The sequence below is a fragment of the Puntigrus tetrazona genome, chromosome 6, assembly GCF_018831695.1.
Source record: "Puntigrus tetrazona isolate hp1 chromosome 6, ASM1883169v1, whole genome shotgun sequence".
NCBI classification, from domain to species: Eukaryota; Metazoa; Chordata; class Actinopteri; order Cypriniformes; family Cyprinidae; genus Puntigrus; species Puntigrus tetrazona.
In genome coordinates, this window is record NC_056704.1 from 13586198 (window position 1) to 13596209 (window position 10012).

At 37.0% G+C, this 10012-nt stretch overlaps 1 long non-coding RNA gene across 1 annotated transcript; it reads left to right on the forward strand.

Moving 5' to 3' along the window:
* The first annotated feature begins 3687 nt into the window (after nt 1-3687).
* On the forward strand, nt 3688-8340 carry LOC122346508. The gene is made up of 3 exons (XR_006251135.1): nt 3688-4012; nt 5977-8063; nt 8180-8340. It is a non-coding gene; the product is annotated as an uncharacterized LOC122346508 (long non-coding RNA).
* The last annotated feature ends 1672 nt before the right edge of the window (nt 8341-10012 follow it).

A 10012-nucleotide genomic window follows, 5' to 3' on the forward strand; every position in this document is an offset into this window, starting at 1 on the left:
CCAAGATGCAGATGCTTTATTTCCTCACCAGGACAGATGTTGGAGGTGCTATATAGCACTGCTACCATAAAGAAACGTAAAAGTACTTCATGAAAAGAGTGAAAAAGCGTTTCTTCAGTGGTTCTTTGGGGTGGTTGAGATGCTATGTCTTTCTGTCTCGTGTGCTCCCCATGACCTAGTTTTCCCTGTGTATGCCCATATTTGTTTATGTTAGCGTTCCTGTCTTCGTCCTATCATTAGTTAATTCAGTTCCACCTGCGTTCGATTAATTACGTCATTTAGTGCCCTGTGTTTTCCATTGTCCAGCATCTGGTATTGTACATCGATGTTGTGCTTTTTGTGTGTCTCTGTTTTAAAAGATTCAACACTTGTTCCTCATTTTGCAACAGTTGGCATGAGGCTGAGACCTTGAAGGCAACAATTGCAATTTTTGGGTTCCCTATAAGAAAAGTACTTTAATATTAAATAACAATAACTATTCAGAAAGAGGAATACTTGTAGTGACTTCTGATTCACAAGTTAGTCAAGGTCACTAATGTCAAAGGAACTGTGTTATTCATGTGTCTCTACAGGTTATAGTATTTTCTTCTGCTTAATCAGCTGCTGGATCACCTTGTTTTATATAGTAACTGGTTCCATTTAATCCTTCCCCTTACTTTAAAATCCAAATGTATTACTACGAGATATTTAGTAACAATAAAAACGGATCATTTAGTATGTCAGGCCACATCAGATGCTGTAAGCCTTTGATCCTCTAACCTTATCTCTGAGATAAGTCTAGAGACAATCTTGTAAAATACAAACATTTATCTGTGGAGCGCAGATTACAATCAGTGTTTAGGACTTCTGCAGGGCTCTTAAAGTTATCATAGTGTTCTGTTTAAACATTAACTTGTCCTTATCAATGATTGGATGCAAAGCAAACTTTGTACCAGCATAGCGACTAACAGAGCAACAAAGCCATAATGTGGCAAGTTGAGTCATTAAATATTGAAGACCTAAGTCAAAGTCGTTTTATTTACATTGAACAGGAGCAAACTGAATGGAGCTTTTTCATATAAACCACTGTGCAAACATGTAAGACCTCACCTAAAACAGACATGTAACATAAAACAGTCCAGGAGAATGGCACGAGTTATTACAACAAATATTGACAGTATAAATGTACTGTTGCAATATTGCTTTTTAGAGCACAATATAAAGATGGTGGAAATGGGATGTTGTGCAGAGAACCGACTTTTATATTATGTAGTTTACATTTTGTAATTGTATAAACAACTTCATTTCAAACGTGCACACATTCGTATACAGCACATTGCTTTATATAGAGAGCTGCGCAATAAAAATAGTTTACATTTTACAACAATATAAAAAATCTATCTGGTTCAAGTTATTGCAATAAATATTGATAGTATAAATAGATGTGAAATGGGACATGGTGCAGAGAACCTATTTTATATTATATTGTTTTATTAATAAGGTTTTATGCTAATATTGCCCGAATCGCAAGATTTTTAAATTGCTTTAAATGTTCCACGTTTTGGCTATTTTCATATTTACGTCTCTACAGTCATTTTACATTGTATGTATACATCTTTGCATTGCTTTAACCATTCTCTGTAAATCCCGCACACCTTCTCATCCATTATGAATGCAATGAATGGTCAAACTACTTTTCAGTCCTCACTTTCAGCAAGTATGAAAACAATATAAAAAAAAAGCCAAAACCTGGACAATTTATAAATCCCAGCCAAGAAAAAGTGGTCACTCAAGTGTTGAGGAAAGCTTGTCACTCATATACTAAGGCAACTAACATGCAAAAGCATTTTTACATTTTGTTTCTTTTCAAATAATTGAAACTTTTTACAGTGATATGTGGAGACATCTTGTTTGCAAACATGAATATTAATAAGCATTTTGGACTAATACAGTTTGGACTAAGTTTTGCTTCAAATCTGCGTTGCAGAGATTAATTCTGTCTGTCCTCATCTGGCACGGTGACTTTGATCTGTTTGGAGAAGCGCCACTCTCATAGAGTGCAAAAATAAATAACTGCACATGTTCAGAAATAGTGTGTGGGTCGTATCTCGTAGAGTTTCTTATCAGGTTAAATGGAGCAGATCACAGTGATGTTTATTTTTAGATTGATCACTCCATAAAAAGCACTTTTATTTGGGACAGTGTGAACTTGTGAGTGTTCATCCATTGATTCTCTCCTGCTCTTCTTTCTTGTAGTTTTGATGTGCACTCGTCTCGTGTAACATTTACATACTTCAATGCAAACTGAAAGGTAAAAAAAGTAAAAACCAGAATCCAAAATCAGCAATAACAACACCAACCACAATTTTTCAGCTACACTAACGTAATGGAAAGGAAGCCAGACACTTCGCAGCTGCTTTTTATCTGGACATCACTTGTTGGACAGCAACATGGCTGTGAACTAGTTAGCCCTTGTTTATATATAGACACAAAAACCCCCAGAAAATTCTGAAGTCTATTAATTATTACAAAATTTAAATAAAGTGTATCCTTCCACCACCGTCTATAAACACAAGCTCTAGCAGATGGTTTGCACAAAATGCAGTTTAGAACTGATCTGGTTTTGTACAAACGTTTGATTTCATTTTGTATAAAATAGGAATTGTGTAATGAAGAAAAACTGATGAGTCAATATAGGCTGCACAATATAAAATACAAGTATATTGCAGGGTGGCAAAAAGGCCCTGAATTGGACATTCGACTAAAAATCTGCTAATGGTCCAAAGATTTAGTTTCCCTAATTACCCTCACAACTGAGTCATTTCATTTACAAACCAAAGGACCAAGGGATGCTCTACATTTTAGTGAATGATTTAGTGAGCAATAAGAGAATAATAAGAAAACAGGAGAAAGAAAGGGTCATCCTCAGTTACATTAAAACATTTGCAATCCTCCCTCTTTTATATCTTCTCGCTATTCTATAAATGAAATAAATAAAACTAAACATGTAATAAACCAAATCCTTTCAGTGTGGCAGTAATGAATTTGTTAAGAGCTTGCAGTGTGCAAAAAAAAACCCATTTCTTTTTGTTTTCATTTAAATATCATTATTTACTCACGGCAAACATGCATTGTCACTTTGAGATGCACAATCTGTGTCATAACAGAAATTAATAATTCCAATTGACAGCATTTGAAACCTGGCAGGTCAAATTTTAAGTCACAACATAGTTGTAAGTAGTGTGCAACATGTGGCGGCAGACAGCCATTTTGTACGAGTGTTTGTGGTTATCATACGTTACACGGCTGTCTCTTAAGTGGCACATTTTCAGGAAGAGAAAGTCTGTTTTCCCTCATGTGTGGTTGCACACAATCATCCCCACCCCTTTGCCCCAAATACAGCACCACACTTCTGCTTACATGCTGCCTCTCTCTCCCTCCCCCTCTCTCTACATCTTTGGTTGTGTGTGTTTATACATAAAAAATAAAAAAACTGATGAAATGTGACTTACAAAAAACAATATTAAATAAACACTGAACTTTATATTTACCAAAAAACAAAACAAAACAACACTACTGAAAAAAAAAAAAAAAAAAAAAAGCTGGTGCTCAGTTGGTCATCAGCTGGTTTAAAGTCCGCGTGAACCGGACGTTTGAAACCGACTTTACTTCCGTATTGTGACATACTTCAGAGAGAAACAGAATAGAGGTGTTACATCAAAGTACCGCGAGAGTGTATATACGAGCATATGGAACCATCAGCTGTCGAACGCTCTCGCGGTACTTTGATGTCACACACCGATCGGTCGCTGCAGCGCCGCTTCAAGTCGAACTTAATGTCGAGTAAACAATAGAGGGTGCGGTTAGTTTTTTCTACTGCAAACATATTGGATGTAGTAAAATACGCGTTTCATTCAGAAATGAACACTGGCAGTTTGAGGGGCGTGGTTAAGGAAGTCAAGCTCATGCTCAAACCGTCAAACTGATGTCATCAGAGAAGCGTCGTTGTTCTGGAGGGGAGGAGCATTTTCAGGTTTGGATTAAAGATTATGAAGATTTTTGCGGATTGACTAATTGTTCACCAGAAAAGTAGCAATGTGAGCTAACAAAATAAATAGTCAGTTCAGATTTACACAGACTTTAAACTGACCCTTAATTGGTCATGAGCTGGTCTTGAGCAATTAGTTGCTTAAGACCAGTTTAGGATCAGTACACGACCATCTTAAACCTACTCATAACCAGTTTATAACCAGCTCATGACCAACTAAGACCATCTTAAACCAGCTCATATAAGCTGTCTTGTATCAAAACATACAACCAGCAAAACTGTATATGAGCAGGGCAATAATAATGTTTCTTGAGGACCTAATCATCATATCTGGATCACGTGACACTGAAGACTGAAGTTGTGGCTGCCTTGTGGTGAGCATAAGAGACTCTTCCCATCTAGTTAAATTCAACAGGAATTTAATTTGTTTAGCACAAACTGAATTGTGACCTTATATAATGCTCCCACAATCCAGCTTCGTAAATCAAATACATAATCTGATATCTGCCTGGCACATTCAAGTTTTTTGGCCACTCCATAGTCTTGTGTTCCTGAATACTTAACTCCATTGCATAAGACAGGAAATGACATGTGAGTGTCATGTGATACAATGTCATGCCTCGGACATGCATTGAATAGCATGTGATGATGGTAAATGTTAGAAATGAAATCTTCAATGTGTTAATTTTAATCATTTTTAATGATTATACAATTATATATGTAATATGTAATGTTTATTTGTATCAAATCATATTTTAATTTAAGGATATTTCAGGTATAAAAAGTTTGTACAGTTAAAAAAAAAAAGTTTTCTAGAACAAGGGCTTGTTTTTCTTCAGGACCCGTCTTGATTAATGGAGCTTCACTGATGAATTTAAAGAGTCAAAAGGCCAATGTGCATTAACGGGTTCTTCAAAAAAGCACTTGCCTGACTCCAGGGCAGCCACCTCATTAGAGCAATGGATCATGGTTTCTTGGAAGAAGTGTCGAGAGCCTTTGTGAAGGCTGTGGGCATTTTAGTGTAAACTGCCTTGACAAGGGAATAATGGAAGAAAAGAGTATGATGGGTAAAAAAACTAATCATGCCTCAGAAGACTTTAAGAAGGCACTCACTGTTTTTGATGCTCTTACCCACATCCTTCTTTCATTAAAATAAAAACAATTTGCAAATCACGAGTCATCAACAACCTCATAAATCGGCAGAAGACATGCATCTTCCGAATAACATTTTAACTACTCAAAAACTGTGTAAAAACCAAGGTATTTACTGGAAAAAACGAATATTGGCTCTGTGAAAATTACTTTTTGAAGTTCCTCATTTGTAAACCGCTCTGGATAAACAGGTCTGCTAAATAAATAAATATAAATGTAGCTCACAGTTAACCCTGATTGTTTTAGTTTTTATAAGTGGTAGGCTGAATCTTGAATGGCATACTATTTTGGCAATATTATATGTTAGACATTCTACCTGTCAGAGTCTGATAACAGGGGTCTGAAAAAAGTATATGGACCCCATGGTATACATGTGTCCCCAACATGGCTGCCATCATGCAGCTACCCTATAGTAGTGTGGTTTATTTTAAATAATTGATTCAAACCTGAATTATATATTTTTTTCTGTTGAGCACAAAAAATACAATATTATTTTAAAGATGCTGGTAAATGAACGTCTCGGTTACGTATGTAACCCTTGTTCCCTGATGGAGGGAACAGAGACGTTATGTTAGGACTACAGGCTGGGGTCTTTCTTATAGCCCTTATTAGCTTTTATAAGAGAAAGCGCCAATAAAGTTTGGCAAGTGATCCTGAGCCCTTCCTCATCACGGGGGTATAAATAGGCTACAGGTGTAACCACTCATCAGATTGCTGGGGGGGTGGGTGACATGGGGAAACTAGTATGTACTGACCTCAGGATGGGGCAGTAAGCATACAACTTATCTCTGTGGCAGGTCCTATCCCAGGATGGTCAGGAACGACTGGCAGCAGAGACAGACAGAAGACTGTGTCAAGGGAAGACACGGGTTCACAAGAGGAAACCTACCGTGGAAGATACACTTATAGGATCTCCATGGAGAATCAGCTATATGGAGCACCTAAGACAGTACAGGGGATGACTGGAACCGGGAAAGCTTCAGCTTCTGGCTTCAGACTGCTCCACAAAGTCTGACTGCTGAGGGTGTCGGAGGAAGCCCCACCAGGGTTCACTGACCGGAGAACTTTACTGGAGGAGAAAAATAGTGCTTGTGTCCCCGGATGAGGGGGAATGGCGCAGCATGCGTGACACTGGCCAGTTCTTCACGGCAATTACCTGTTACCCAACACACGGGAAGCGACTGGCTCCAGGGGAAGACTGTAGTACCTTGTGAAGGTGTTCGGTGTCAGATCTGCAGATGTCTGCCAGTGAAGCACCGTGTGCCAATGCAAAGGAGGAGGCAACACTTACCCCTAGGGGGCACGGAGCACCTAGGGCCTGTTAAGCCAAGGTGATGGTATCCGCTATCCAGTGGGCCAACCTCTGCTTGGAGACAACCTTCCCTTTCTGCTGACCTTCGTGACAGACAAAAAGCTGCTCAGAGCTTCTGAAGCTCTGGGTGCCCTCCACATCTATGCATAGAGCTCTGACGGGACACATCAACGTATATTTAATACTGTTTTTTATTTGAAAACACAATAGTGTTATCACACTTTATAATTTTTTTCTATTATATCATTTGTAAATAATTAATTCATTCCTTTTTCATAGTTAATGCTCCTTTAAATGCTCCTGCGATTAATTATGTTTTTGAAACCTAACAGATTGTAGAATTAGTATGGTATGTACCAATCACCAACATTTAAGTTTAGTGCTGAAAGATATGACAGTGGTCTTTCAGATGCACTGTCATTCTCCATCGATTACTATGACCTTGTGATATCCTCTGTCTCGCTAACATTCAGCGAGCATGTCACTACTAGGGATCTCACATGGCTGGGTGGCTAGAGCTCTACATTAAAACAGCCACCATTCAAGGGCGGAGTCTATTGTGGTCTCCATCTATTGGTGGCTTACACCACAGAGGGGTGTGGGTTACCTCCACGTCAAGACCAATCGTTTTACTAGCTTTTTTGAAAGCACAATATTGACTTTTGTTTCTCTCACATGTCACTGTGGAGCAGCCTGTGAGCTTGTTAAGTTAAGTGAGCCTATCTGCCAAGGGAGAAGATTTTTTTGTTTAACTTTCAGTGTTTTATAGTGACATGGTTTGTGCTAATTTTCTGATTCAGTGTGACTAAATATGTGTAACCTGCTCACAAAATCTGCCCACCCTTAATGTGACATTAGCTGTGTGTCACTCTCCTCACTGACACAAAGTTTATCAGGCACTCTCAGGAATAAAGGTACAAAAGTTGTCACCGGGGTGGTACCTTTTTAACAGGTACATGCTTGTCTCTCCATTTTAGTAACTAAAAGGTACATATTAATACTTAAAGTGGACCTAATAGGTCAATATATACATTTATAATAATAAATAAAACATTTGAACCTAATAGGTTACCTTTTGAAAAGGTACCATCACAGTGTCCCAAAGTGCATGGTGGATAATCTTGCTTATCTCTGACAAGTGTGCTTATATGCTTTCAGTTTCTTATAACGTCATGCTCAGATACATAGATAACAACAAAAACAGGTTAATTTGCAACATTAGCCTTTGCACACTTTTACAGTATTTACCTCGCACAATGTATTCACATAGCATAAGGTTAATCGCATCAGCATAAATGCACACATTATTTTAAAAAAATATATATAGCATAGCTGAGTGCATACAGCAAATAGCGTGCCATTTTTGGAGCAGGAGGGTTATTGATTATGCAGCCAGTCTGGCCCACACTTCCCTCAGGCTGTGTCCCTCATTGGGAGCTAGGTTGACTGTCTCTTCATCACTTCCTAGATCTCTCCTCTAATTGTGTGTGTGGAGATGAGCTCAGGCACCCCGCTAACCTGCTGGCTCCAGGACGACCTGGCAGAAACATGAGGCGAGCGAGCAGAAGAAATGTACGTGACAGAAGCTACACCTAAACGCTTCCTGCTATGATCAGTTGTATTCGTTGTCACATCACAGTGAATATACTGATATTCATATATTTTAACATTTTGTCTTCATTAAATAGGATTGGAAGCCAGATATGGGAGGCTCTTTTCGCAGTTATGAGAAGAAAGTCAAGATTGCAAGATATATGGAAGTACAAGAGTTTATATGAGTTTACATTTTGCAATTCAGCTTTTTTTTTTTTTCACAGAAAAAAATTTCAAATTGTGAAATATAAAAAAGTAGTGCTGGGCAATGATTAATCCTTATTATGTGTGTGTATACTATATACATATACATATACATATATATATATATATATATATATATATATATATATATATATATATATATATATATATATATATATATATATATATTTCAATTATATATTATTTGAAAATAATTGCATGTATGTACATATATTTATATTCATAGAATTTATAGCACACATATATTATGTACATAAAACTGTTTATTTTGGAAAACTGTTTATTTTTCATCCCAATTAATTATTACCAGCACTAGAAAAAAGACAGTGTTACCTTTTTATATATTTTTTTTACTTTTTGATCCTGTATTGGAAACAAGCTTCCAGATTAAACTAGCATATTAATATACATTTATTTTTACATTTATAACCCATAAGGATTGTTTATTTATTTATATGAAATCCTAACAATACATTTTTTTTTCCATTTTGAATCCCAGTCTTTCAGATGGAAATCTCTGTATATGCAGTATCAACTTTGGTGCAGCCCGTGCATTAAGCAATTAGGCATAATTTGTTTTTAGAAGATTTAGTATACAGAGAGACTAGTAAGCGCACATTATAGGGTACTTCTCTCTATACGTCTCATTACAAAGGCCATCCTGACTGCAGGGCTGCACTCATACTGTGTCCTAATGTGGCTGCAGATGAAACACACAGCAGTAAACAAAGCAGCCCAGAATAAATTAGTTCTGAATAAATAAATAAATAAATGACTTTATTAGCCGGTGCTTTAAGACCTTTGACTGAATTCAAATATCAGGGATCAGAAAGAGTTTTTACAGTTAAATGTATACTTTTTTTTTTAGCAAGGATTAATTCAGTTAATCAAAAGTTACAATACAGTGTGTTCTGTCTATTCATCAAGTAATCCATGCTTCGTGAATATGATTGCTTTACTAAATAAGTGCATTTTTAACGTGCACAATACATGTTTTATATTTTTTTAGTCAATAATAAATAATTGTGAATAAAAAATCAGTTCAGAGATTATAACCAGCTTTATTCGTTCATCATGCGTACAGAAAATAATAATAAGATATAATATTCCCTTCGCTGTTTTACACTGGACAAAACCAGTTTCAGCTCACCTACATAAACCCTACTCATTGGTGAAGCACCTAGTGATTTAAATGTTCCAGATGTGCTAAATGTGGTCGTTTCATTATTCTCAATCATTAGAATATACAAAATGTTAACCTTTTGCAGTCTGGAGTTGCATTCCAGAGCAAAGGCTCTATGTAAATATGACATAGAGGTGGTACGACACATCTACAGCTCTACCAAAACACAATATTTTAGCTCTATAGTATATTTCAGAAGCATGCTACATTTAGAAATCCTTCTGAGTCATCTGAAAACTAATGGTGTGCTGTAAGCACAAATAACAACATCACAATGCTCTGTCACCTTCCATTTTGTCATTTACTGTAACTCTTACATCTATGCGACTGAATTTTGACACGGCTGTCAGCTGAGGCTGAGAGATATCCATCCCAGGCGCATTAGAGGCCAGGGGAAAAACCCTTATCATCCATACCCTCTACTGCCAATGTGAACCCGTGTCATTAAGATAAACGCTAAAGAGGCCACAAACTTCATGCTTTTTAAAACGTCAGGAGCTCCAGGCAGCCTATGAAACTA